General features: G+C 45.2%; 1 protein-coding gene across 1 annotated transcript in view; it reads right to left on the reverse strand.

The window, feature by feature from the left end:
• The window catches only part of LOC126481620 (synaptotagmin-14), a 602,337-nt gene that overhangs the window by 284,850 nt on the left and 289,824 nt on the right, over window positions 1-27,663 (reverse strand). The window lies entirely within an intron of this gene.

A 27,663-nucleotide genomic window follows, 5' to 3' on the forward strand; every position in this document is an offset into this window, starting at 1 on the left:
AAGATGACGTGCTACAGACGCGAAATTTAACAGACAGGAAGAAGATGCTGTGCTATGCAAATGATTTAGCTTTTCAGACCATTCACACAAGGTTGGCGCCGGTGGCGACACCTACAACGTGCTGACATGAGGAAAGTTTCCAACCGATTTCTCGTACACAAAGAGCAGATGACCGACGTTGCCTGGTGAAACGTTGTTGTGATGCCTCGTGTAAGGAGGAGAAATGCGTGCCATCACGTTTCCGGCTTTGATAAAGGTCGGATTGTAGCCTATCGTGATTGCGGTTTATCGTATCGCGACATTGCTGCTCGTGTTGGTCGAGATCCAGTGACTGTTAGCAGAATATGAAATCGGTGGGTTCAGGAGGATAGTACGGAACGCCGTGCCGTATCCCAACGGCCTCGTATCACTAGCAGTCGAGATGACAGGCAACTTATCCCTGGCTGTAACGGATCGTGCAGCCACGTTTCGATCCCTGAGTCAACAGATGGGGACGTTTGCAAGACAGCAACCATCTGCACGAACAGTTCGACGACGTTTGCAGCAGCATGGACTATCAGCTAGGAGACCATGGCTGCGGTTACCCATGATGCTGCATCACAGACAGGAGCGCCTGCGATGGTGTACTCAACGACGAACCTGGGTGCACGAATGGCAAAACGCCATTTTTTCGGATGAATCCAGGTTCTGTTTACAGCATCATGATAGTCGCATCCGTGTTTGGCGACATCGTGATGAACGCACAATGGAAGCGTGTATTCGTCATCGCCATACTGGCGTATCACCCTGCGTGATGGTATCGGGTGCCATTGGTTACACGTCTCGGTCACCTCTTGTTCGCATTGACGGCACTTCGAACAGTCGACGTTACATTTCAGATGTGTTAAGACCCGTGGCTCTACCATGCATTCGATCCCTTCGAAACCCTACATTTCAGCACGATAATGCACGACCGCATGTTGCAGGTACTGTACGGGCCTTTCTGGATACAGAAAATGTTCGACTGCTGCCCTGACCAGCACATTCTCCAGATCTCTCACCAACTGAAAACGTCTGGTCAAAGGTGGCCGAGCAACTGGCTCGTCACAATACGCCAGTCACTACTCTTGATGAACTGTGGTATGGTGTTGAAGCTGTACCTGTACACGCCATCCAAGCTCTGTTTGACTCACTGCCCAGGCATATCAAGGCCGTTATTACGGCCAGAGGTGGTTGTTCTGGGTACTGATTTCTTCATAAATTGCGTGAAAATGTAATCACAAATCAGTTTTAGTATAATATATTTGTCCAATGAATATCCGTTTATCATCTCCATTTATTCTTGGTGTAGCAATTTTAATGGCCAGTAGTGTATCTTACAAATTGTAAATGATGTAACCATCAAATAATGTCAAACACCTTGCATAAATTAATAAAATAACTCTTAGTCACTAAAATTATTCTGGATGTGTGGCTCCATTGTCAGTGTGTAAAACTTCCGACGTTTTGGCCTTTATTGCAAATAGCCTTCCTCAGGGTGTTTTTAGGAAAACAAAAAGACACCCTAAGGAAAGCCATTTACAATAGAGGCCGAAACGTCGATTACACACTGACAATGCAGTCACACATCCAGAAAAATTTTATTGGCTGTGACCTTGGCCGCGGAAGCCTACGCTTACACAAACAAAAACTTCCTTAATATCGGCGTCATATCATGCATATATCAGTAAGGGTGGCTTCCATGCAAGGAATCCGGGTTCGAGTACCGGTACTGCCAAGGATTTTTCTTTGAAGGAGGCGACAGAGTATTAGCGGTTCCCGGTCACTATATATCTGACAACGGTCGGAAGACTGGTACGCTGACCTAACGCTCCTCCGTACCGCATCTATTGACGTCATTCACAGAGGATGGCAAGGCGGTCGGTCGGTGCCGATGGGTACGCCATGGTCTGTGAACGGTGTTTATTTTTATCAAGCGTATGTGCACATTGTCATTTCGTCTCGCAATCCCACTCAAACGGTACCTTTCGAGAACCTTCGGAACTGATTGTAAAGTCGAATAGAAGAAATGAAATTCAGGTGGTATATCTATCTCTCTGATGGGACGTTAGATACAGAAAATGCAACAAACAGGGCATAGTTTAAGAAAAGTGCATAGGTCCTGTGATTGAAAAGGAGGCTAGATTGCCACATACTTCACTACATCTCAAAAACGTTTACCCTGTATAAGACGTCAATTCTCAAGTTCATTACATGTTATTCCCCAATTCCGACGAAACGAACATTTGTTCCCTCTCATGCTTCTAGTTTTCAGTATCAGGCAATATATTACGAACTTAACATACCAATTACAGCACAACCTGTATAATAAATACTTCACAAAAATCGATACACCTGAAAGAATTCCTTTATTCCTTCCAAATAAACTTGCTAGCCTGTATACAGGCTACTATTCTGAGCCTTGCAAAACATTCTGTGTCCTACTCTTTCTTAAACCCAACAATCCTGCCAGTAAAACTATCTGCCTCACCTCATTGTTAAACAAGATCTGAGAATGTATCTTCTGCCAGCGCAAACTATACTTAAGTAAACTCGTACCATTTCTTGTTAACCATAAAGGCTTCAGTCCTAACTTCTCCCCCTGCGATCAGCTCCTCTGCTTTACCGTCCTCACAATCGACCAACTCAATAACCTTAAGTCTCCCACTGTATTCCTCGACTTTGACAAAGCAAACGATTGTGTAAGAGAATCCAGTCTTCTTTTCAAATCCCACACCTCTGCATTTCCGATAAAATATGAATGTGCGCTTACTCCATCTATTCTAACTAACCACCCAAGTTACGTAAGCATTAACAATACCAATTCCGTACAATACACTAAAGGTGCGCCACAATAGTTGACCTTTATCCACTTATGCACAACTGGATCGTCAAGATCACCTCCTCCAAGACGAAAGCAATAATAGTTGCACGAATCATCCATAACATCTGCACCCCTCACCCTTTACGACCGTGCTATCCAATTAGCTAATACCCTAAACTGCCTTGGATTATCCCTTGACTATAAATTAAGAAACTTAGTCAACTAACCATACAGCAGAAAGCTCAACAGAGATTAAAACTACTGTTCTGCAGAGTGTGGTGATTACGTCCGCTCGTACTCAACGCTTAGAACGCCTGTAGCAGTGTCTCGTGGATTTGCACTCCACAAAACTTCTATTACCCTCTAACGTCGTGCATTCATTCTCGCCCTCCGTAGCTACCCAGCCTCCACAATTTGAATTATGTATCAATTTATTAATTACCCCATCCCGTCACCTCTATTGCACTGAACTTGGGATATCGCCTTTCCCAGAAAGCTTGATACCAATAACTAAATCATTTCGTGCCTTATTATCAACTCTCGTATTCTACCACCCTTATATCAGCACATTCCTCAACATTATATCTACATGGTTTCACATCCTGTCCCAACGATAATGTTGGGAGATTCGAGCCTAGACGGAAGCTCACCAACAATTATTTTTGCCACTCGCCATTCGCGATTTGAACGGATAAGGTGGGCAGTGACGGTGATACACAATGTACCCTCCGGCACACATAAGGTAGTCTGCGGGAGGAGAATAGGTGTAAATGTAGATGCGACGTGCGCCAGTAGTCCAAGTCCTTCTGTATTTCCTTATAATCAACTCTCGATGATACATTTCTCCAGAGAGCGTCGTCGTCACCTAAGGGTTTGATGGATACTTTTTATTTTATCTAAAAATTCTTATGCAACTTAATAAACATAACAGTTATTTGGTTCAACACAATTTTGTAATGTTTACGACTGCCCGTAGCGGATGTTGCAACGTATGTTGGCCGACGATAAAGTGCAGAGATGATCACAATCGATTAATCGTACTCAAAATGATACCAAACTGGCTCAGTTCGTTTGAAAAGAACGCCATCCATTTCCTTCCTCATTCCTCCTAAGTCCGAGACTGTGTTCCGTTTCTGTTAACCCTTTTGTCGGGTGGCCGTTTAAAAACACTCTTACATCCCCTTTTCGTTATCATATATAAAAAATAATGTAGTTATTGCTTAGCTTAAAAAATCAAAGGAACAGTTAGAATTTACACATGCTCTGTTCTTCTCTGAATGTAAGCTGTATAAACTGTTGCTTCTTGTCCATTTCTATATCTGTACCCCAAAGAAGATGAAGGACGATACTCAGAAGTGCTCAACTATCGTCGTTATCTGACTTTAGCAGGGAGTCAGTGGTTGTACGGTCAAGTCTCCCTTTCACGGTCATCTAGAGTGTAGAGTGCATAGTGTAGAGGTAGGTCACGTGTCGTCCCGCATGACCGCCAGCCGACCGTAAAAGGAGGATGTAGAGATCGAGTCACTACTTGGATACATCGTGGATTAGTGTCTGCTTATTCACCGAGTCAGGTTTCACCGTGTGAATGCTTTGCATTGTCCTTTCTCAGACACTTTAATTCTTGTGACAGTGCACATACTTGATACCTACAATAACGGACTAGTACTTGCTGAGAACGTTCCGGTAAAAGGTTTACACGTTGATGAAAATAGCGCACTGTGACGAAGTTGTAAATCTGAAACTTTATTACACTGAATTCAGAAACGGGTCTGCACAAACAGTCCTAGTTCCGGTACACGGCTCGTGTATACAGTAAGCCTAGTGACCTCTGCAGCGCATTTGGCAAACTACAAAACTATTGTATTTCAAAAAACAGTAGCAGTAAGTAAGTGTGTCTGTTAACGTAACCAAATAAGAATAATTTGGTAACAACAACGTTCACTTAAGAAATAAATAATTGGTAACAGAAACAGTCAAACAACAGTTAAAACTGGGTGTCGTATATGAATAGTTTCATTGCGATCAAAGTTTCTGGACGAGTAAGTTTAATAGCCGGCGTCTCTGGACTCAAGGCAGTAGCGAGCCACAGCTGACACCTATACTGCAACTGTGGCGAGTCACTGTACTCGACATAAAGTTTCGGACTGCTGGTCAGCATGAAAGTCCATGACAGTATTAATTAAGCCCCTGACTGACGAAGAAAGATCAATCTTAAATGATAGGAGAGAAAAGAAGATAAATTAACACCAACTCTACATCCATAAATTCATTACTGTTTGTTGCTACTGGTGTTCAGTGTTGCTAATGAGTTTTAGGAACCTGTACAACTCATGTATAATAAGTCTAAATTTGGTGAATTCATCTCGGTCCGTTACAAATGCCGTACGAATTTTCGTTGTCCTACGTTCCCATTCCTCTCTTGTTCGATTAAACACAATATTTAACATTCTGAGTTCAATTAGTTAAATTTACCTAGCAGCACGTTTCTAAATGACAGGAAGCAGGAAGCGCTGTAGTTTCACTGCTCGTAAGCAGCCTGATTTTAATAGTCCGTTCATAATTAAAGCTGACAAGATATACAGCTGCGGGTAATTCATATTTAGTAACATAAAAGTTCTCTGTGTGGATCGTAAAGTATTTCTATTAACACATGACCAATTTCAGTGCTTTATACAACTTCATCAGTTATAAAATTCTTGGACACTGATAGCACACTAATGTAAACTGCAGTATCATAAGCAGCGGACCACTTGTTTATTGCTATGTAGTCACATGTACGTGAAGGTTATTGAATGAATTTGGTGATCTGGTCACGCAACTTAATGTGCAGTGTCACTGGCGTTTCTAAACTTGGCCCTTGTTTTTTAGATGTGACAATGGTGTTGTGAAGTCGGTGTCGTGATTACTGCATCACCGTTTTTGGTGCTTAGTTACGTCCCCAAGGCTCATTTGCACGATTTTAATAAAAACTACGTGGTATTATTTGTTTTCTTGGTTGCATATTGGTCATATATGCAGACTGTTAAGTAGTATACTGGCGTAAGTTTAACGAAAAGGGAAGTACTGATCTTTGATGTTACTCATGCGACTAGTAGCACACTTTTAAAGTAAACAAGCAACCAATTGGTAAGAACTGAAGGTATGGTTCGAGTGTGGCCCAGACCCCGCGAGGCCATGGACCCAAGTTGTCAATAAAGCACTATGCGAACTGGTGGCGACTCCATAATGGTGTGGGCTGTGTTGACATGGAATGGATTGGGTTCTCTGGTCCAACTGAACCGATCATTGTTTGAAATTTGTTATATTCGGCTAAATGGAGATCGAACAACGAAGGAATTTTAATTGATGACAATGCGCCATGTCACTGGGCCACAGTTGTTCGTGATTGATGTAAAGAACATTCTGGACAGTTGGAGCGATTGATTTGGCCACCCATATCGCCCGACATGAAGCCCATCGAACATTTATGGGACATAGTCGAGAGGTCAGTCCGTGCACAATATCCTGCATCGGCAACACTTCTGCAATTATGGAGGGATGTAGAGACAGCATGGCTCAATACTTCTGCAGGGGACTTCCAGGGACTTGTTAAGTCCATGCCACGTAGAGCTGGTGCACTACGCCGGAGAAAGGGAGGTCCGACACGATATTAGGAGGTTTCCTATAAGTTTTGTCACCTCAGTGTATTACATGACACACTTTATTGGGCGATATTATTATGACGACCTTCTACTGCGCTTAGTTCACGAGTTACGACGCGTGTCACATTATTTATTGTGATGAAGTGGATATCAAAAAGGACTAATACTCTGAAAGTTCGTAGCATTCCATAGCCGGTGTCAATTCGGACAAAATCAACAGTCGCAGTAGAGAGTACCGTTGCAAAGACGATCGAAACGTCTGTCATACAGTTGTTTAAGTGTTTTCTAAAGACGTATCCTAACATCCAAAATGATTTCATCCAAACAGGTTGATGCGCTGTCTGTACATATTTCGCTCACTCGTGCTCTGAGAAAGGTAGCAGTTTATTCGAGTGACATAGAACCAGGATCGTCAGCTTCCAGGAGAAGAGTCCCATTATTTCTGAAACGATGAAGTTCGTGAACTCTTCGCTTGCCTACATGGCGAAAGTGTGTCGTCGATGGAGAGTGGAGTAATGACACTATTGTGTAAAACCGACAAGGGAATTCCGGACTCCCATATCCCAGTGAGGTCCGAGAAAAAACTGCAGACTGTCAAGATGTTAGAAGGCCGACTCACAAACTGAAGTGAAACATACTACAAATAAACCACGGAGTAAGCAGATTCGTATCTTCATTATCAATTTAGAGCTAACTACCACATTTGTGATACTTCGAACAGATAACTGTCTTTAGACTACCCACACTAAGGACGTTGCATCATCATGAACACATCGACAGGATAGAATGGCGGCGCAAATGGCTAATAGTGTTTCAAGTAAACTGTTAAGTTTCCACATCAGTACGATCCCTTTACTGTCACATAACTGGCATTTTGTGGAATTTGTAATGAGAATGAGCAATGCTTCACGCTCATATCTTAATAAACACCATAACATTACGTTATGGTAATATTTCGTTATTACGTTAAGGTAATATTTCGCATACGACGTATTGGGTTTGTGGTTTGTTGCTTATAATTTTCAAGTAATTTGTAGCAGATACGCATATGCATCGACACGAAATGTTATTCTGATCTGCACCTGCACCCAAATGATACTGATGCAAGAATATTTCGTATACTTCGTCATTCTTTTCATATATTTACGTAATTAATACACTACTGGCCATTAAAATTGCTACACCAAGAAGAAATGCAGAAGATAAACGGGTACTCATTGGACAAATATATTATACCAGAACTGACATGTGATTAAATTTTCACGCAATTTGGGTGCATATATCCTAAGAAATCAGTACCCAGAATAACCACTTCTAGCCGTAATAACGGCCTTGATATGCCTGGGCATTGAGTCAATCAGAGCTTGGATGACGTGTACAGGTACAGCTGCCCATGCTGCTTCCACACGATACCACAGTTCATCAAGAGTAATGACTGGCGTATTTTGACGAGTCAGTTGCTCGGCCACCATTGACCAGACGTTTTCAATTGGTGAGAGATCTGGAGAATGTGCTGCCCAGGACAGCAGTCGAACATTTTCTGTATCCAGAAAGGCCCGCACAGGACCTGCAACATTCGTTCGTGCATTATCCTGCTGAAATGTAGAGTTTCGCAGGGATCGAATGGAGGGTAGAACCACGGGTCGTAACACATCTGAAATGCAACGTCCATTGTTCAAAGTGCCGTCAATGCGTACAAGAGGTGACCGACACGTGTAAGCAATGGCACCCCATACCATCACGCCGGGTGATACACCAGTATGGCGATGACGAATACACACTTCAATCGTGCGTTTACCACGATGTCGCCAAACACGGATGCGACCATATGTAAACAGAACCTGAATTCATCCGAAAAAATGACATTTTGCCATTCGTGCACCCAGGTTCGTCGTTGAGTACACCATCGCAGGCGCTCCTGTCTGTGATGCAGCGTCAAGGTAACCGCAGCCATGGTCTCCGAGCTGATAGTCCATGCTGCTGCAAACGTCGTCGAACTGTTCGTGCAGATGGTTGTTGTCTCGCAAACGTCCCCATCTGTTGACTCGCGGATCGAGTCGTGGCTGCACGATCCGTTACAGCCATGCGGATAAGATGCCTGTCATCTCGACTGCTAGTGAGACGAGGCCGTTGGGATCCAGCACGGCGTTCCGTATTACCCTCCTGAACCCACCGATTCCATATTCTGCTAACAGTCACTGGATCTCGACCAACGCGAGCAGCAATGTCGTGATACGATAAACCGCAATCGCGATAGGCTACAATCCGACCTTTATCAAAGTCGGAAACGTGATGGTACGCATTTCTCCTCCTTACACGAGGCATCACCACAACGTTTCACCAGGCAACGCCGGTCAATTGCTGTTTGTGTATGAGAAATCGGTTGGCAACTTTCCTCATGTCAGCAAGTTGTCGGTGTCGCCACCGGCGCCAACCTTGTGTGAACGCTCTGAAAAGCTAATCATTTGCATATCATAGCATCTTCTTCCTGTCGGTTAAATTTTGCGTCTGTAGCACGTCATCTTCGTGATGTAGCAATTTTAATGGTCAGCAGTGTATTAATGTCTATCGAAATTTATATAAAATATAATCACAAAAATATATAACGAAAGTGCAATTCTTTTATTTCTGTTAGAATTTTGATACTAAGAGTACTCGCATAACTTAACTAAAATCACTTTGGCGAAGACCTTATTGGTGGTGATTTGCAAGTTACACTCGTGTCGTTTGGATGGGTTAATAAAGAATTGTGAAGATTTGAAAGGGTGCAAAATACTGAGTCAAAACTGGAAATTCAAATTAAAAGCCTGTGACGTTTAATTTAGTAATATGTCTGAAATTAATCGGAACCCAGAAATCCAGATTGGAAGCAGGAATTATTAAATAGAGAACTGTGTCAACAACGAGAATGATCCGAGACGGGTAATCAACTCTAGATAAGTAGAAGGAATGTTCATTTCTAATAATTTCAGTATACAGATAATCTAACTTTTCCTCTCATTTCGTCTCAAGACGTGAGAAAATGTGCTGCAAACAAAGTGGTTCAACAGAATTAAATTTCACGTTCAAGAAATCGGTCACACAGGAGAATCGTACAAACATACCGTTGTTTCCCATCCATATAGACGACATACTAATTAAGAATCCCTGGCGCAGAGAAACAGCTGAATAAGTAGAAAACAAATAAGTCATCAGATCTGAATGGAATACCAATTCGATTTTTCGAACAGTACTGTGCGGCATTGGCCCCTTACTTAGCTTGCACTTATCACGAATCTCTCGCCCAGCGCAAAGCCCCATGCGACTGGAAAAAAGCGCTTCTGCGTATACGAAGGGTAAAAGGTGGGACCTGCAAAATTACAAACCAATATCACTAACATCGGTTTGCAGGAGAATCCTTGAACATATTCTCAGTTCGAATCTAATATTTTCTTGAGACCGAGAAGCTCACGTCCACGAATCGGCATGGTTTTATAAACCATCGCTCGTGTGAATCTCAGTTTGCCCTTTTCTCACGTGATATACTGCGAACTATGGATGAGGGGCAACGTTCCCCATTGTAGGCTGTTAAATAACATACGATTGGCTCAAATGGCTCTGAGGACTTTGGGACTTAACATCTGAGGTCATCAGTCCCCTAGAACTTAGAACTACGTAAACCTAACTAACCTAAGGACATCACACACATCCATGCCCGAGGCAGGATTCGAACCTGCGACCGTAGCGATCGCGCGGTTCCGGGCTGAAGCGCCTAGAACCGCTCGGTCACAACGGCCGGCCAAAGAACATACGAGCACAGAGAATAGCTTCACATTGGCTCTAAGGCTTCTTAAGTTTCAGAAGCCTGTATGCTTTCCTTGACAGCGAATGTTCATCAGGGACAAGGGTATCGTCAGGAGACCCGCAGGGAAGTGTCTTAGAACCGCTGTTATTCCCTACGTACATCAGTGATTTGGCGGACAGGTGTGCAGCAGTCTGCCGTCCTTTGATGCTGGTGCTGTGGAAAATGGTAAGGTGTCGTCGTTGAGTGACTGCAGGAGGATATGAGATGACTCAGGAAAAAAAAATTGTTGGTGTGATGAATGGCAGTGGCTGGAGGAGGATACAAGATGACTCAGACAAAATTTTTAGTTGGTGTGATGAATGGCAGCTAGTTCTAAATGTAGAACAATGTAAGTTAATGCAGATGAGTAGGAAAAACAGCCACTAATGTTCTGAAACAGTATCAGTAGTAGCCTCGACGTTTAAATATCTGGTGTAATGTTGTAAAGCGACGTGAAATGGATCGAATACGTGAGGATTGTAGTAAGAAAGGCGAATGGTTGACGTCGGTTATTGGGAGAATTCTAGGAAAGTGGGGTTCATCTGTAAAGCAGATCGCATATAGGACGCTAGTGCGACCTATACTTGAGTATTGCTCGAGTGTTTGGGATCTGTACCAGCGAAGCAATTCAGAGACGCGCTGCTACATTTTTTTTTCTGGTGGGTTCTGGTAGGTTCTTCCTGGAAGGAAGATCACATTCATCTCGAGGAACACAGTTAAGAAAATTTAGAAGACCAGCATTTGAAGCTGACTGCAGAACGATTCTGGTGGTGCCGGCCAGTGTGGCCGAGCGGTTCTAGGCGCTTCAGTCTGGAACCACGCGACCGCTACGGTCGCAGGTTCGAATCCTGCCTCGGGCATGGATGTGTGTGATGTCCTTAGGTTAGTTAGGTGTAAGTAGTTCTAAGTTCTAGGGGACTGATGACCTCAGATGTTAAGTCCCATAGTGCACAGAGCCATTTGATTCTGGTGTTCCCAACGTACATTTCACATAAGGATCACGAAAATAAGATACGAGAAATTGGGGCTCGTACGGAGGCATAAGGACAGTCGTTCTTCTCTTGTTCTGTTTGCGAGTGCAACAGGAAAGGAAAAGACTAGTAGTGGTACGGGGCACCCTCCGCCACGAGCTGGAAGGTGGATTGCGTAGTATCTACACTCCTGGAAATGGAAAAAAGAACACATTGACACCGGTGTGTCAGACCCACCATACTTGCTCCGGACACTGCGAGAGGGCTGTACAAGCAATGATCACACGCACGGCACAGCGGACACACCAGGAACCGCGGTGTTGGCCGTCGAATGGCGCTAGCTGCGCAGCATTTGTGCACCGCCGCCGTCAGTGTCAGCCAGTTTGCCGTGGCATACGGAGCTCCATCGCAGTTTTTAACACTGGTAGCATGCCGCGACAGCGTGGACGTGAACCGTATGTGCAGTTGACGGACTTTGAGCGAAGGCGTATAGTGGGCATGCGGGAGGCCGGGTGGACGTACCGCCGAATTGCTCAACACGTGGGGCGTGAGGTCTCCACAGTACATCGATGTTGTCGCCAGTGGTCGGCGGAAGGTGCATGTGCCCGTCGACCTGGGACCGGACCGCAGCGACGCACGGATGCACGCCAAGACCGTAGGATCCTACGCAGTGCCGTAGGGGACCGCACCGCCACTTCCCAGCAAATTAGGGACACTGTTGCTCCTGGGGTATCGGCGAGGACCATTCGCAACCGTCTCCATGAAGCTGGGCTACGGTCCCGCACACCGTTAGGTCGTCTTCCGCTCACGCCCCAACATCGTGCAGCCCGCCTCCAGTGGTGTCGCGACAGGCGTGAATGGAGGGACGAATGGAGACGTGTCGTCTTCAGCGATGAGAGTCGCTTCTGCCTTGGTGCCAATGATGGTCGTATGCGTGTTTGGCGCCGTGCAGGTGAGCGCCACAATCAGGACTGCATACGACCGAGGCACACAGGGCCTACACCCGGCATCATGGTGTGGGGAGCGATCTCCTACACTGGCCGTACACCACTGGTGATCGTCGAGGGGACACTGAATAGTGCACGGTACATCCAAACCGTCATCGAACCCATCGTTCTACCATTCCTAGACCGGCAAGGGAACTTGCTGTTCCAACAGGACAATGCACGTCCGCATGTATCCCGTGCCACCCAACGTGCTCTAGAAGGTGTAAATCAGCTACCCTGGCCAGCAAGATCTCCGGATCTGTCCCCCATTGAGCATGTTTGGGACTGGATGAAGCGTCGTCTCACGCGGTCTGCACGTCCAGCACGAACGCTGGTCCAACTGAGGCGCCAGGTGGAAATGGTATGGCAAGCCGTTCCACAGGACTACATCCAGCATCTCTACGATCGTCTCCATGGGAGAATAGCAGCCTGCATTGCTGCGAAAGGTGGATATACACTGTACTAGTGCCGACATTGTGCATGCTCTGTTGCCTGTGTCTATGTGCCTGTGGTTCTGTCAGTGTGATCATGTGATGTATCTGACCCCAGGAATGTGTCAATAAAGTTTCCCCATCCTGGGACAATGAATTCACGGTGTTCTTATTTCATTTTCCAGGAGTGTATGTAGATGTAGAAGACGCAGCAGATAATTATGCGGTTCGTGATTTTAATTAGGCTATATTAAACAATTATTCAACGTAACTGTGTAGGAAGGAGGTTAGAAGTTGAAGTAAAAGCCCTTATGCGAGAAGGCTTACTCAAAGGCACACGCTGCATGCGTCTTGCTTCGCGTTGTCAGCACTAATGAAAGGAACAGCAGGTACAGGTCGAAGTTTGGTGCCCATATTTGCAAAAAGAATGTCTGCGTCATCAAATTTTGTACTTACTCATTCTAGTAATGTGTTGTAAACCTTTTGAAACAATTTTTAAAAACTTATAAAAAGTATTGTTGACTGTACAACCAAAGATACTTGTAGAATATCCTTTTGGATATGATTCTGAGACATGAAGATAGTTACTTATATATAGCACTCCGTCTTCAGGCCACAAGTGGCCCATCGGGACCATCCGACCGCCGTGTCATCCACAGTGGGAATGTGGATAGGCGGGGCGTGTGGTCAGCACACCGCTCTCCCGGTCATAATGATGGTTTTCTTTGACCGGAGCCGCTACTATTCGGTCGAGTAGCTCCTGAATTGGCATCACGAGGCTAAGTGCATACCGAAAAATGTCAACAGCGCAAGGCCGCCCGGATAGTTACCCATACAAGTACCGGCACGCCCGACAGCGCTTAACTTCGGTGATCTGACGGGAACTGGTGTATCCACTGCGGCAAGGCCGTTGCCCAAAATAGTTACTTGGTAAATTTAAAAGATTCTGTAATGACTCTGGGTTTCCTCTTTTTATCTCTTGACTGTCTGAAGGGGACCACTGACTAGTCAAAACTGATTAAGCCGTTGTGAAATGTTCGTGTGACTGTTACGGAAAAGTATTAAAAAGTAAAGGAACAAAAATCAACGAATTAGAGAGAAATATTGATAATGGGAGACATTGATAGGGTGAATCATTTTTGCGTTCTGTCCCAGGAGGTAAGACGTTCGGAGCTGATCTACGCAAATTTAACACTTCTACAACGTCATACCTCGCTAGTTCTTTTAAATACACTTTTCATTAGTTGGACAAAAATACAATGGGAGCTGTTCAGACTATTTTAGAATTCGGTTCTTTTGTGCCAAAATCTTAGTGATTTAGGAACAAGACAATGGATTCTAGTTCGGATTTCTTTGTTGTGGGGGACGGGAAGAGGGTCAGCATTAGTCTTCTTACTGGTTTGATGTGACCCACGACTGTTTTCTCTTCTGTGTCAATCTCCTAATCTCAGCAAAGCACCTACGCCGTACGTCCTCAATTATAATACGCCATCTGATCAAAAATTTCCGTAAAGCTATATACAAGGGCTATTCTAAAAGTAAGGTCCGATCGATCGCAAAATGTAAACCACTGTAAAAATCAAAAATGTTTTATTTGCAACAGTTTGCTACATCTTCCAGCTACTTATCTACATAGTCGTCGTTTCGACTTAGACGTTCGTGCATCAACTTTCCAATACCATCGTCATAGATGGCAGCCGCCTGTACTTCCCACCAATTCTCTACGCTGGTCTACAGCTCGTTATCTGTGCCAGAAGGCTGCCGTCGTAGCCAGCGGTTCATGTGAGCAGAGATGAACCTCAGGAGGAGTCAATTATGGGCTGTTTTGTGGGTGATCAAACACTTCCCATCGAAAACGCTGCAGGAGCATCTTCACTGCCCCTGCAGATTGCGGCCGAGAATTGTAGTGTAGAACGAAACGGATGAAAGTTATGTTATGTGGGTTGCGTAGTTTCAGGCGAAATCTTTCTCCAGGCCCTCATACTTGGTGGGAGATTACTTTCTAGCCATCTTTACGTTCTCATTGAGAGCTCAGAAGTGAAAAGAGTGACGTGCTGTGATCGACAGGTCTACTAGAGACACTGCTCAACACATCTGTGCAAAGCTTCATCAGATTTTCACTGTGGTCTTTATTTCGCGCCCGATCGGACCCTGAGTGGTCTAAGGCGCTGCAGTCATGGACTGTGCGGCTGGTCCCGGCGGAGGTTCAAGTCCTCTCTCGGGCATGGGTGTGTGTGTTTGTCCTTAGGATAATTTAGGTTAAGTAGTGTGTAAGCTTAGGGACTGATGACCTTAGCAGTTAAGTCCCATAAGATTTCACACACAGTTGAACATTTTTTGAACCGATTGGACCCTGCTTTCCGAATACGACTCGTAATGCTGAATTGACCACTAGAGATCACAAGGGGCTGTCACGTCAGAATAAAAAGAGGCAGGCATTATTGTGTTGTAGGAGAGAAGCACTAGCAGCAAAATATGTCGGTCATGAGAGCGCAGTGAATTCGGACATGGACTGGTTATTTGATATCACCTGAGTGACAGATCCATCAGGGGCCATTCAACCCTTCTAAAATTATAGAAGCCCGAGTTGATAGCTTAGCTGGCGAGGTGGGGACGCGAAGAAACAAACGCAGCTAGACGAAGAGCAGGTAGACCTTATTTATTGACGGACAGGGACTATCGAGCATTGTGGAGGGCGGTCATAAAAAATCGCACGAAGTCAGCGGCAGGAATCAGCTGTCAGTTCCAAAGTACTACCAGGGATCCAGCTAGCACACTGACTATTCCTAGACAGTTAAAAAGAAAAGAGTACAAAGGTCGAGCAGCTTCTCACAAGCCACAAATTTCTGTAGTCAGTGCTACACGACACTTGAGGAGGTGTAAAGCGCGACGTGAGTGGACAATTGGTGCCTGGAAATGAATGATTTGGATTGATGAATCGCGTTGTATCATGTGGCAGTTCAATGCAAAGGCTTGGGTTTGGTGACTGCCAGGAGAACGTTGCCAGCCATGATGTGTAGTGCAAAGATTGAAGTATTGGAGGAGGTGGTGCCACGGTATGAGGGTGTTTCTCGTGGTTAGTTTGTGGTAACCGTATTGGGCCTAAGAAAATGCTAAATGAGCAACGATATCAATTCATTTTAGAGCACTGTGTACTTCAAACAGTAGAGGGAGAGTTCCATGATGATTGTTTGTTCGAGCATCAGCCTGACAATGTACCCTGTCAAAAAGAGCTAGCTGTGAGGGAGTTACTTGTGGACAATAAAATTCTTGAAATAGACTGGCCTGTCCAAAGTCCTGAGACGAGCCCAGTGGAACACCTTTGGGAAGAATTCGAGCTTTGATTTCGCTCCACACCCCAGCATCGAACATTACTGTCTTCCCTGGTTTCGGCTCTCGGAGAAGAATGGGCTGTCATTCCTTCACAGACATTCAGGCATCTCGTTGACAGTGTTCCCAGTGGGGTTCAAACCGTCATAAATGTGAATGATGACACACCCCATATTAATTTCCACAAACAGGTGTCCGGATACTTTTCAGCAGATGGTATGTACCTGCTGATTTGCATCTTCCTTTGCTATTTTTTTTTACGATTCCCTCTATAGAATTTATACACTGATGTGTTTATATATGTTCCATCACACCATCGCTTCTTTTATTTAAAGTGTTACCCGGGAATGTATGGGATGGTGTTACAATTCCGGCAGTTGCCTTACATCCAATAGTACCCTCCCAGTATAAAGAAATAAAATTCCGTGGAGAGTACGTCATATTTCGTTGATATTTGGTAGAGTTTCCAATCGATCGTCGTATAGGAACACAACGGTCACTAAAGTGAAGGAGAAACGGTTGCACGATTACATTTACGCACGAGGCTCGCTTTGATAGTGGCGAGTTGTTTGTGTTTGGGATGGTGTCGGCGGTGGGCGGTGGGCAGTGTTTGACAGCCGTTTCCTTCGGGTGCGGAGCCGGTGAAGCGCGATGCGGGTCACGCCGCCCCGCCCCGCCCCGCCTCTCCTGCAGTCGATAGGCTGCTCTGCTCCGCTCCGCTCTGCTGTGCTGCGCGCGGCGGCCGCTTTGTGCGGAGCCCACAGGCCAGAGGCGGCCGGCGCTCAAATGGAGGCGAGACCGCGCAGCCAGGCCACTCGCCTGCACTTTGGCTCTCCAACGCTAAAACACGAATCAAACCCACGCGAGGCAACCTACTCTAGTCAGCTTCATAACAGCAGAAAATGTAACCAGTTCTGTCAGCAGAGCGCACCCTCAAGCGGATAGGACCATATATCTTATATGGAGAAGAATTCCTGAAGTTTTTCTAATGCGCTTTTCCGAGGGCGTTCAATAAGTAATGCAACACTTTTTTCCCGCGACAGTTTCGTCTGAACGAATGCAGAATTTGTTGTGGAATGTCATTTGAGCCTGCTTCAGCTTCTATAAATGGCTCAAATGGCTCTGAGCACTATGGGACTTTATAGAAACTGAAGCAGGCTCAAATGGCTCTGAGCACTATGGGACTTAACATCTGAGGTCATCAGTCCCCTAGAACTTAGAACTACTTAAACCTGACTAACCTAAGGACATCACACACATCCACGCCCCAGGCAGGATTCGAACCTGCGACCGTAGCAGTCGCGCGGTTCCGGACTGAAGCGCCTAGAACCGCTCTGCCACTGCGGCCGGCTCAGCTTCTATAGTTTCATAAAGTTACGACTGGTGTCAGTGCTATATGGAGCCTTCAAAATGGCGTCTGTAACGGAGGTTCAAAGCAGAGAGTTGTCATTGTGTTTCTTTTGGCGGTATTTGTGGTGTCACCGCCAGACACCACACTTGCTAGGTGGTAGCTTAAATCGGCCGCGGTCCATGTAGTACATGTCGGACCCGCGTGTCGCCACTGTGATCGCAGACCTAACGCCACCACCAAGGCAGGTCTCGTGATACGAGAGAGCACTCGCCCCAGTTGTACGAGAACCTAGCTATCGCCCAGTTGTACGAGAACCTAGCTACCGCCCAGTTGTACGAGAACCTAGCTACAGCCCAGTTGTACGAGAACCAAGCTACCGACCAGTTGTACGGACAACATAGCTAGCGATTGCACGTGCTAAGCCTTGCTCTCATTTGCCGAGAGATAGACAGTGGAATAGCCCTCTGCTAAGTTAAATAGCGACCACCTAGCACGGCGCCATTTGTATCAGTGCCTATAGCTTACGAGTATTCAAGAGAGATGTATTCCAAGGACTAATAAAAAGATAGGTAATAAGCATCTACATACTTTTCTTCTTATTCATTTATAAGTTCTCATGTTCCAGACTTCACGCCCGTCTGCTTTAGCCGTGCGTGCCCTATCGGCTACAGCGTTAGTCTAGAGTTCATTTTCAGCCCTCTCAACTTCACGGTGTCGGCCCAGCTACCGACACAACAGTATTCACAGACGCTTGCAGAGTGTCTACAGAGGCCTGGCGGTGAACGTAAGGACGATGAGTCGTTGGGCGACGCGACTGTCACCATCTCAACAAGGTCGCGCAAACACGTCCGATTTACCGCGTGCCGGCTGACCGCACACAGATGCGGCTCCAGCAACGCTGGAACGTGCGGACACTCTCATTCGAGATGATCGATGGGTCACAATCAGACTCCTCACTATTCAACTGGACGTATCTGTTGGTAGTGCTGACTCACTGGTCCATCAATTTGGGTACTAATGGCGTGTGTCTGCTGGGTTCCTCCCCGCCTAACAGAAGAGCAGCGAAGGACCGTCTGTGAGGAATTGCTTGTGCTTTACGAGGAAGACTGTGACAGCTGTCTATAGAACATCGTCACAAATCACGGAGTGGCGCTACACCACCTCTCCTCCGAAGAAAAAGTTCAAAGCCGCACTATCAGCCAGTGAAGTCATGGCGACGGTCTTCTGGAACACTGAAGAGGTTACTCAGTTTGATGTCCTTCTTCATGTTGCAACGATCAACTCTGAAGTGTATTGTGATAGTCGCAGGAAATTGAAGAAACGACTTCGTTATGCTCGCCGCCAAAAAGACAGAAACGGACGTCTGCTTCTCCGAGAGAACTCAAGGCCTTACACAAGTCTGCGCACCCGAGAAGAGCTATAAAAACTCCATCGGACTGTTCTTTCTTGTCCACCCTGCAGCTTTGGTCTCGCACCTTCCGACTTCCACCTGTTGGGCCCAATGAAGCACGCACTCGGCGATTAGCAGTACTTGGAAGACTGTGTTACTGATGCAGCAAGAAGTTGGCGGCCACATCAACCAGTGGAGTGGTGCTATGAGAGCATACAGTTTCTCCCAGTTAATCAGGCGTAAAGCTGTCGCATTGAACGGACATTATGTAAAAATATTGTCTGTAGCCAAAAGACTAGAGAATAATATGGTGTACTCGAATCCTGAAAAAAACTTGCTATCAGTAGAAGAAATGTGTCTGAATTACTTATTTAAGCCCCTCGTGTTAGGTCGCTTTCTCGTCTGTGTGTGTCGTACAAATTTCGCAATTGATGCGCTACAGGCTTTAAGTTTTCAGCATTGCTCAAATCTGCATGACCGTGCAATATTCTAATCTGTGTGAAATCGTATGGGACTTAACAGCTAAGGTCATCAGTCCCTAAGCTTCCACACTATCCTAAGGACAAACACACACACCCATGCCCGAGGGAGGACTCGAACCTCCGCCGGGAGCAGCCGTACAGTCCTTGACTGCAGCGCCCTAGACCGCTCGGCTAATCCCGCGCGGCGCAATATTCTAGGGTGTAAGAACCACCGTCCTGAGAGTACAGGCGAGCGGCTGGTGGTGAAAATGAAGTGACAAAGAAGCGTAAGACAAAGCACCGCCTGTCCCATTGAAGTTCCTTCAGAATGGCTATGCACAGCAGATTGCGTCAAAGACCCTAGAGGCGTAATGTGCGCAATTACCTGCTGCGGGAAGAATTTGCTCGACAGCCTTATTCCTATATAACGCATGAAGCAATTTGTGGGACACTGGCAGACATATCACATATTACTGTATCAGTAAGACAACCCTTCCCCCAGCACCCCTGAGGCTCAGGATGCGAATGAAAAGGAGTGCCATACCATGGGCGTTCAGTAAGTAAGGGAACCATTTTTTTCCGAAAGCAGGTTGGTTTTATTCATGGTTCCAATACACCGTATTATTGTCCACTCTTTTGGCTACAAATTCCTGTTTTTCAGCATAATCCCCGTTCAATGCAACGACCTTGCGCCACGTCGCTTGGAGATCCTGTATGCCCGCATGGTTCTGCTCTACTGGTCGACATCGTAGCTAACGTCGTTCTGCATCAATTAACTCCCCATCATGCACGTAATGCTTCCTACGAAGTGCGTACTTCACTGTGTTAAATGATGGAAGCTGGAAGTTGTGATGTCCGAGCTGTATGGTGGATGAGGAAGAACAATTCAATGAAGTTTTGTGAGCTACTCTCGAGTGTGCCAGTACTATCAACAGGGACGTCCAACTGAGCAACGAGGTATTTGATGGTGGTCCGCCGGTCACTTCCAATGAGAGTGTCCGCACGTTCTGAGATCTCAGGAGTTACAGCTGCTTGGAGCCGACAGGCATGCGGGAGGTCGGACAGGTTTGCGCGACCCTGTGGCGAGGACGGCAGCCGCCTCGACCAACGACTCACCGTGCCTTTGTTCACTGTCAGGTCTCTGCAGAAGTTCTGCTAGCGTCTACGAATATCTACGATGCTCTGGTTTTCCACCAAAAGAAACTCAACGACAGCTCTCTGCTTGGAAAGCACCTCCGTTGGAGACGTCATTTTGAAGGCTACGCATAGCTCGTCACATATCGGAACTCCATCAAAATACAGGGGCTGAAGCGGGATGCACCATCTCCCATAACGAATTCCGCATTTTTTCAATCGAAATTGGCTGAGAAGAGAATGTGTTGCATTATTTATTGAACGGCCCTCATAGAAACGCAACTCATGGACATCTGGAGGAACTTCAGTCAAATTTGGTATATACATAATACATTTTACTACATTTCTATTAACTAGTGCTCTGCTCTGTTTGTTGGGTACAAATTTTGCAATTGATTATTAACTAACTTCCAGATGAGCCAGAGACATGAAATTTTCAATATAGCTCAAATACGAACGATAATGCAATATTCGCTCGCTTTCTTGTCTGGTGGGTGGCGGAGGGCGCTTTGTGTGCCACTGTCATTTCTCCGTTTTCCTGTTCCAGGCGCGAGTACTTCACAAGAGGAACAGTTGCTGGTAATCTTCGATGTGAGGTCGAATCTCTCTAATTTTTACCTTCAAGGTCTTTTCACGACAGATACGTAAGGGGCAAGCAAATACTAGTTGACTCACGTGAAGAGAATCTGAAATAATCCTGAAATTTACCACGTGTCTCTGGTGTAATCTCATTAAGCTGTTTGGAATGGACTGAAAAATTTCAACACAGAAGATTAAAAGACAAAACGTTATTTAAATATTAATTTATAATATAACACGTTTTTATTCGAAATTAAAAGTACAGAATAATTTCTCCTAGCACCATGCAGGCTCCTAAACCCATACAGATAGTTCCGAAAATATGTGATTTTGAATTTCTAATAGCTATCAAAATAGTTTTGAGACTTATAACGAAAAACGTGGTTCGTATGCAACAGATAAAAGTTAGGAGGTGAAGTATTCCTGCACCAGTTATGTACTGATGTCACCTATGTCTTTCATTACAAATATTACAATTACTTTCATAGCAATTAAAAATTCAAAACCACAAATTTTATGAAATATTTGTAATCTTTCTTCTTAATATTGCTAATATTGACAGTTATACTCTGGAGTATTAAAATTTGGTGTGGAAACACACAAAGAAGATAGAAAGCTGACGATGCTGTAAATCCAGGGAGAATGTTTTCTAGAGACTTCATGCTCAAAAATTTCGAAAACGTCAGATTACGTTCAGGAAATAGGTAAGTTGTAGAATTTCTTGTATTGCTTTTGCATGCAGACTAGTTGTTAATTAGCCACGTACATCATTGATACAAATATACCGTACAAGCTCCTATCTCTACCGTACTCATCTCAAAACCATCATTTCAGTAAAGTGACGTCTGGGATAAGAACCGGTTCTCGACATTATGCGCTGTGTGAAGTAGAATTAACAGCACAGCTGACAACAAGCACAGAATTTAACATATGAGCGATCCACAATTGCAGCAATACATATTTAGCATTGCAATTAAAAAAATTTTTGCGAAATTCTTAAGATTATTGTGATCATTATCATTTAACTATCGGTCAGATAAAAGTCTAACAAAGTCTGAAACATTGTGCTCACAGTTCTTTATATACACTCCTGGAAATGGAAAAAAGAACACATTGACACCGGTGTGTCAGACCCACCATACTTGCTCCGGACACTGCGAGAGGGCTGTACAAGCAATGATCACACGCACGGCACAGCGGACACACCAGGAACCGCGGTGTTGGCCGTCGAATGGCGCTAGCTGCGCAGCATTTGTGCACCGCCGCCGTCAGTGTCAGCCAGTTTGCCGTGGCATACGGAGCTCCATCGCAGTTTTTAACACTGGTAGCATGCCGCGACAGCGTGGACGTGAACCGTATGTGCAGTTGACGGACTTTGAGCGAGGGCGTATAGTGGGCATGCGGGAGGCCGGGTGGACGTACCGCCGAATTGCTCAACACGTGGGGCGTGAGGTCTCCACAGTACATCGATGTTGTCGCCAGTGGTCGGCGGAAGGTGCACGTGCCCGTCGACCTGGGACCGGACCGCAGCGACGCACGGATGCACGCCAAGACCGTAGGATCCTACGCAGTGCCTTAGGGGACCGCACCGCCACTTCCCAGCAAATTAGGGACACTGTTGCTCCTGGGGTATCGGCGAGGACCATTCGCAACCGTCTCCATGAAGCTGGGCTACGGTCCCGCACACCGTTAGGCCGTCTTCCGCTCACGCCCCAACATCGTGCAGCCCGCCTCCAGTGGTGTCGGGACAGGCGTGAATGGAGGGACGAATGGAGACGTGTCGTCTTCAGCGATGAGAGTCGCTTCTGCCTTGGTGCCAATGATGGTCGTATGCGTGTTTGGTGCCGTGCAGGTGACCGCCACAATCAGGACTGCATACGACCGAGGCACACAGGGCCAACACCCGGCATCATGGTGTGGGGAGCGATCTCCTACACTGGCCGTATACCACTGGTGATCGTCAAGGGGACACTGAATAGTGCACGGTACATCCAAACCGTCATCGAACCCATCGTTCTACCATTCCAAGACCGGCAAGGGAACTTGTTGTTCCAACAGGACAATGCACGTCCGCATGTATCCCGTGCCACCCAACGTGCTCTAGAAGGTGTAAGTCAACTACCCTGGCCAGCAAGATCTCCGGATCTGTCCCCCATTGAGCATGTTTGGGACTGGATGAAGCGTCGTCTCACGCGGTCTGCACGTCCAGCACGAACGCTGGTCCAACTGAGGCGCCAGGTGGAAATGGCATGGCAAGCCGTTCCACAGGACTACATCCAGCATCTGTACGATCGTCTCCATGGGAGAATAGCAGCCTGCATTGCTGCGAAATGTGGAAATACACTGTACTAGTGCCGACATTGTGCATGCTCTGTTGCCTGTGTCTATGTGCCTGTGGTTCTGTCAGTGTGATCATGTGATGTATCTGACCCCAGGAATGTGTCAATAAAGTTTCCCCTTCCTGGGACAATGAATTCACGGTGTTCTTATTTCAATTTCCAGGAGTGTACATACTCTTAGAAGCGCCGGAATTACCTCTTACGCAGTAAATTCCCATTTTCTGCTACGCCGTGGATCATGAGGTTCACCTTTCACACATGACTGGAAGACAACGTTACCATTTTGGCAGGAATTATTTTGATTTCAGATCATAGCTCAAAAACTAAGTATAATGTTTTCTGCGCTGTTATCATAAATAATAAATACTTTTACCCATCGCATTCTGTTGATATCCAAAATAGGGGTTTACGTGTTATGACCGTCTCTGACGGCAGTGGAGGTATTGAAACAATATTAAGACACCAACAGAATTAATCGTAAAACATTGATTATTAAGAAAACTATTGTAGTTTTTCAGATAGTCTTTTCGTTTCATCGATTTATGAAACTGATTGTGAGATTCAAAATAAATTCCAGGCATCTGCACTGACTCTGTATAGAAACTGAAAAGATTTTGCTGCTAACATATGCAGATGTACTCACATCAGCATTCTGACTATTAATGCTCTGATAACAAACACCTGCTCTAATTCAACAACACTCGTCAAACCCCATTAACGGTGTCGGCAGCTTTCACATGACTTGCAGCTGTTGGTAACGGCGCGATGACTGACGGGAAATGAAGTCGATCAATCATGAGTGAGATGTTAATAGCCAATAAGAATGTCGTTCTTCATTTGTTTCGCTTCGTAAATAAAGTAAATTGATATTTTATTTCTCTCGTAGGAATTTAAGTTATGATATTTTCAATATGCATCGTAACTAAAACGTCAAAAATCCTACAGGTCTGAAAGTGAGGGTCAACTGTATCTAAGGCCAACGAATTAATACGAGGAATCGAGATTCATTTTTCGGCAGTGGTGAAAGTACACTTGCAGCGCGAACGGCTTTTTCGAGGCATAATAGTGCGCGACTTCGTAAGCGCACTTTTACGGAAAAAGTCTGCTCGTTTCACTCTCGACAGTTAAATTATGCTCTTAGGTTCCTGCGTAAGAATACTTTCGGAAACCGTGACGTATTCGTTGTGCACAACAATTTTTTTACAATAATAGCGATAATATTACGGATAGAATGCTGTTACATCTCACGGTCCGATGCGGATGACACTTCTTGTGTATTTGCTTTGAATGCTTCCCTGCTTTCTAATTTTTCCATTTGCTGGTAAATGCGGAGGAAAAAAATTGATTGGATGTCAGTTGACTAGTTCTCCTGCGACAGCATAGGCCTCAGGGACAAAATATTCAGGCGTCAGATGTTTAGTATGTAGCTTTGTGTGGTCGTTTTACTTACAAAAATTCCTTTTTCAGCCGAGGAACAGTCCTTCTTACTTTATTAGTGACAGAATTGATACCAGTACTGATGTTTACAAAAATATTATGAAATCCGTATAGTGCGAAAAATAACAAAGTTATTCATGTTTAATAAATTTACGCTCGTCTCTCCATGAGAGAGATGTACGAGGGTCATTCAATAATTAAAGAGACAAATTGGTCTGGGGAAAAAACTGTTACTAGGGCAAGTTTGGTACTTTTATGGCTTTAAGTTGGTATCCTGCGATGAGTGCTGATCAGTTGGTGTATCAACATTGTTTAGTTTATAACCACAAAAATAGATTTCAAGATGGTGAGTCCGCTTGAAACGTCCACATTAGTTGACCAACGTTCTCTTATTCGTTTTTTACTTGCTGAAAGCGAGAGACCAGTGAATATATACTGTAGAATGTCTTAAGCTTATGGTGAAGGTTGTACGAATCGTGCAAATTTTTACAAGTGGGTAGAGCAGTTCAAAAACTGTCGCGACTCAGTGACTGACGAAGACCGTCCTGGCCGACCAGTTGCAGTTTCAGTTCCCTCACTTGAAAGTCGAATTGATGACATCATTCGTGCCGACCGCCGAGTGACTGTCGAAATGGTAGCTGATAAGGTTCAAGTTAGTACTGGTACAGTCCATAACATTACCTGTAAAAAGCTGAAGTAACGCAAAACATGTGCGAGAAGGGTCCTAAAGGAGTTGACGTGGCTGCACAAGGAAACAAGGTTGAGAGAGTGCACAGAGCTAAAGGAACGTTGTGAAAGAGAAGGTGAGCACTTCCTCAACAAAATTTTAACTTATGATGAAACTCGGGCTCACTATTATGAGCGAGAATCAAAAAGATAAAGCATGGCGTGGAAGCATACCAACTCATCTTTCAAGAAAAAATTCAAAACCCAAGCATCATCAGGAAAAGTCATGTTGACGGTGTTGGATGCTGAAGGTCCGATTTTTTGTGATTATCTCGAAGAGCAGCGCGCAATGAACATCCAATACTGCTCGGATTTGCTTTTAAACCAGGCTAAGGCAGCCATGAGAGAGAGTCGCCATGGATCTGAGAGGAGAGGTGTGATTCTCCAGCAAGACAATGCATGTCCTCATATTGCTCAACTAACCCGTAAAACCGTCGACAAAATGGGCTGGGAGGTGCTGCCTCAGCCCCCTTACAGTCCTGATTTAGCACCTAGTGATTTCCATTTTGCCGGCCGATGTGGTCGAGCAGTTCTAGGCGCTTCAGTCCGGAACCACGCGACTTCTTCGGTCGCAGGTTCAAGTAGTTCTAAGTCTAGGGGACTGATGACCTCAGATGTTAAGTCCCTTAGTGCGTAGAGCCATATTTTCTAAAAGCAGGTTATTTTTTCGGTATTCGAGTACACCGTATTATTCTCTAGTCTTTTGGCTACAGAACAATATTTTTAACATAATGTCCGTTCAATGCGACACCCTTACGCCGGCTTAACTGGGAGAAACTGTATGGCCTCATAGCACCACTCCACTGGTTGACGTGGCAGCCAACTTCTTGCTGCATCAATAACCTCCCCGTCATCCGAGTACTGCTTCTCGCAGAGTACATGCTTCATTGGAGCCAACAGGTGGAAATCGGAAGGTGCGAGACCAAAGGTACAGGGTGGACAAGAAAGAACAGTCCAATGGAGTTTTGTGAGCTCTTGAGTTTTGAGCCATTTAAACCAATTTTGATTTCCATTTGTTTGGTGGGCTGAAGGAGGCATTACGTGGGAAGAGGTTCCAGGACGAGGACGTAAAAAAAATTGTGGGAAGTGGTTCAAACATCAAGATAAAGAGCTCTTTGCAGCCGGAATAAAAAAGCTTGTAGCTCTTTGGAACAAGTGCATAAATGTTCAAGGGAATTATGTTGAAAAGTGGAAAAAGTATTGTTTTGTAAAAATAAACTCTTTCTCCACACCAATTTGTCTGTTTAATTGCCGGCCGCGGTGGTCTCGCGGTTCCAGGCGCGCAGTCCGGAACCGTGCGACTGCTACGGTCTACGGTTAAGTAGATCTAAGTTCTAGGGAACTGATGACCTCAGATGTTAAGTTCCATAGGGCTTAGAGCCATTTGAACCAGTTTGAAACAAATATATATCGTAAACAGGGCATCATTTACATATGCTAGGTAAGGATATCACCCTCTGCTTTCGTCTTGTAATTTAATTAGACGGTTCGGACACCATATTGTAAGCTAGGTATCGTAATCAACAGCCGCGTCAGCGCCCTTAACGTTGAATTTGTTTCCCTTGGTGCAAGCGGTGACTGTTGGCGTGCAAAATTAGTGGGCTGAGATTCACAGAGACAGCGTAGCAATAGCTGGATCGTCCGTTGGAGCATGAAGAGCGGGATGTGAATGCAGTAAACTTGATTTATATGGTACGTGTACGAATGTGTGCCGTGTACTAATGTCGATGACACGTTTAGTGCAAAAGTTAAGCCAAATCGTTCGCGATACCAACTTACGTCCATGTACAACTGCCGCACCACTGAACCAGGAAGACGGTAATTATGATCAAGAATACACTTCAGTAGTTTGACTGTAAAGTGATAAATGAAGCCCTGAGAATGAACCACTGAAAACAGAGTTGAAGTTCATTAGAACTGTGTTACCTTCATCGGTATTATCACTCCCTCATTCCCTCTGTGTTATATTTCATATTGCGTGAAATATTTCAGTATAGCTACAGGGACAGTGCAGTGGCACAGAGAAGAGAACAACCATGGTCCTTTAGAGGATACAGGAGCAAGGAACAGATGAGGTTCGTGGGCAGAGAATTCAGAATTTAAGTTTATTCTACATCTGATCTGAAATGGTAAAAGTAATACGTAACTTTGATTGCTGTAGTTGCAGCGTCAGTAGCTCACAGTAGATTTGAAAATTGAAATACATACAGATACAAAGGTTT

Source organism: Schistocerca serialis, chromosome 1 (genome assembly GCF_023864345.2).
Source record: "Schistocerca serialis cubense isolate TAMUIC-IGC-003099 chromosome 1, iqSchSeri2.2, whole genome shotgun sequence".
Taxonomy (NCBI): Eukaryota; Metazoa; Arthropoda; class Insecta; order Orthoptera; family Acrididae; genus Schistocerca; species Schistocerca serialis.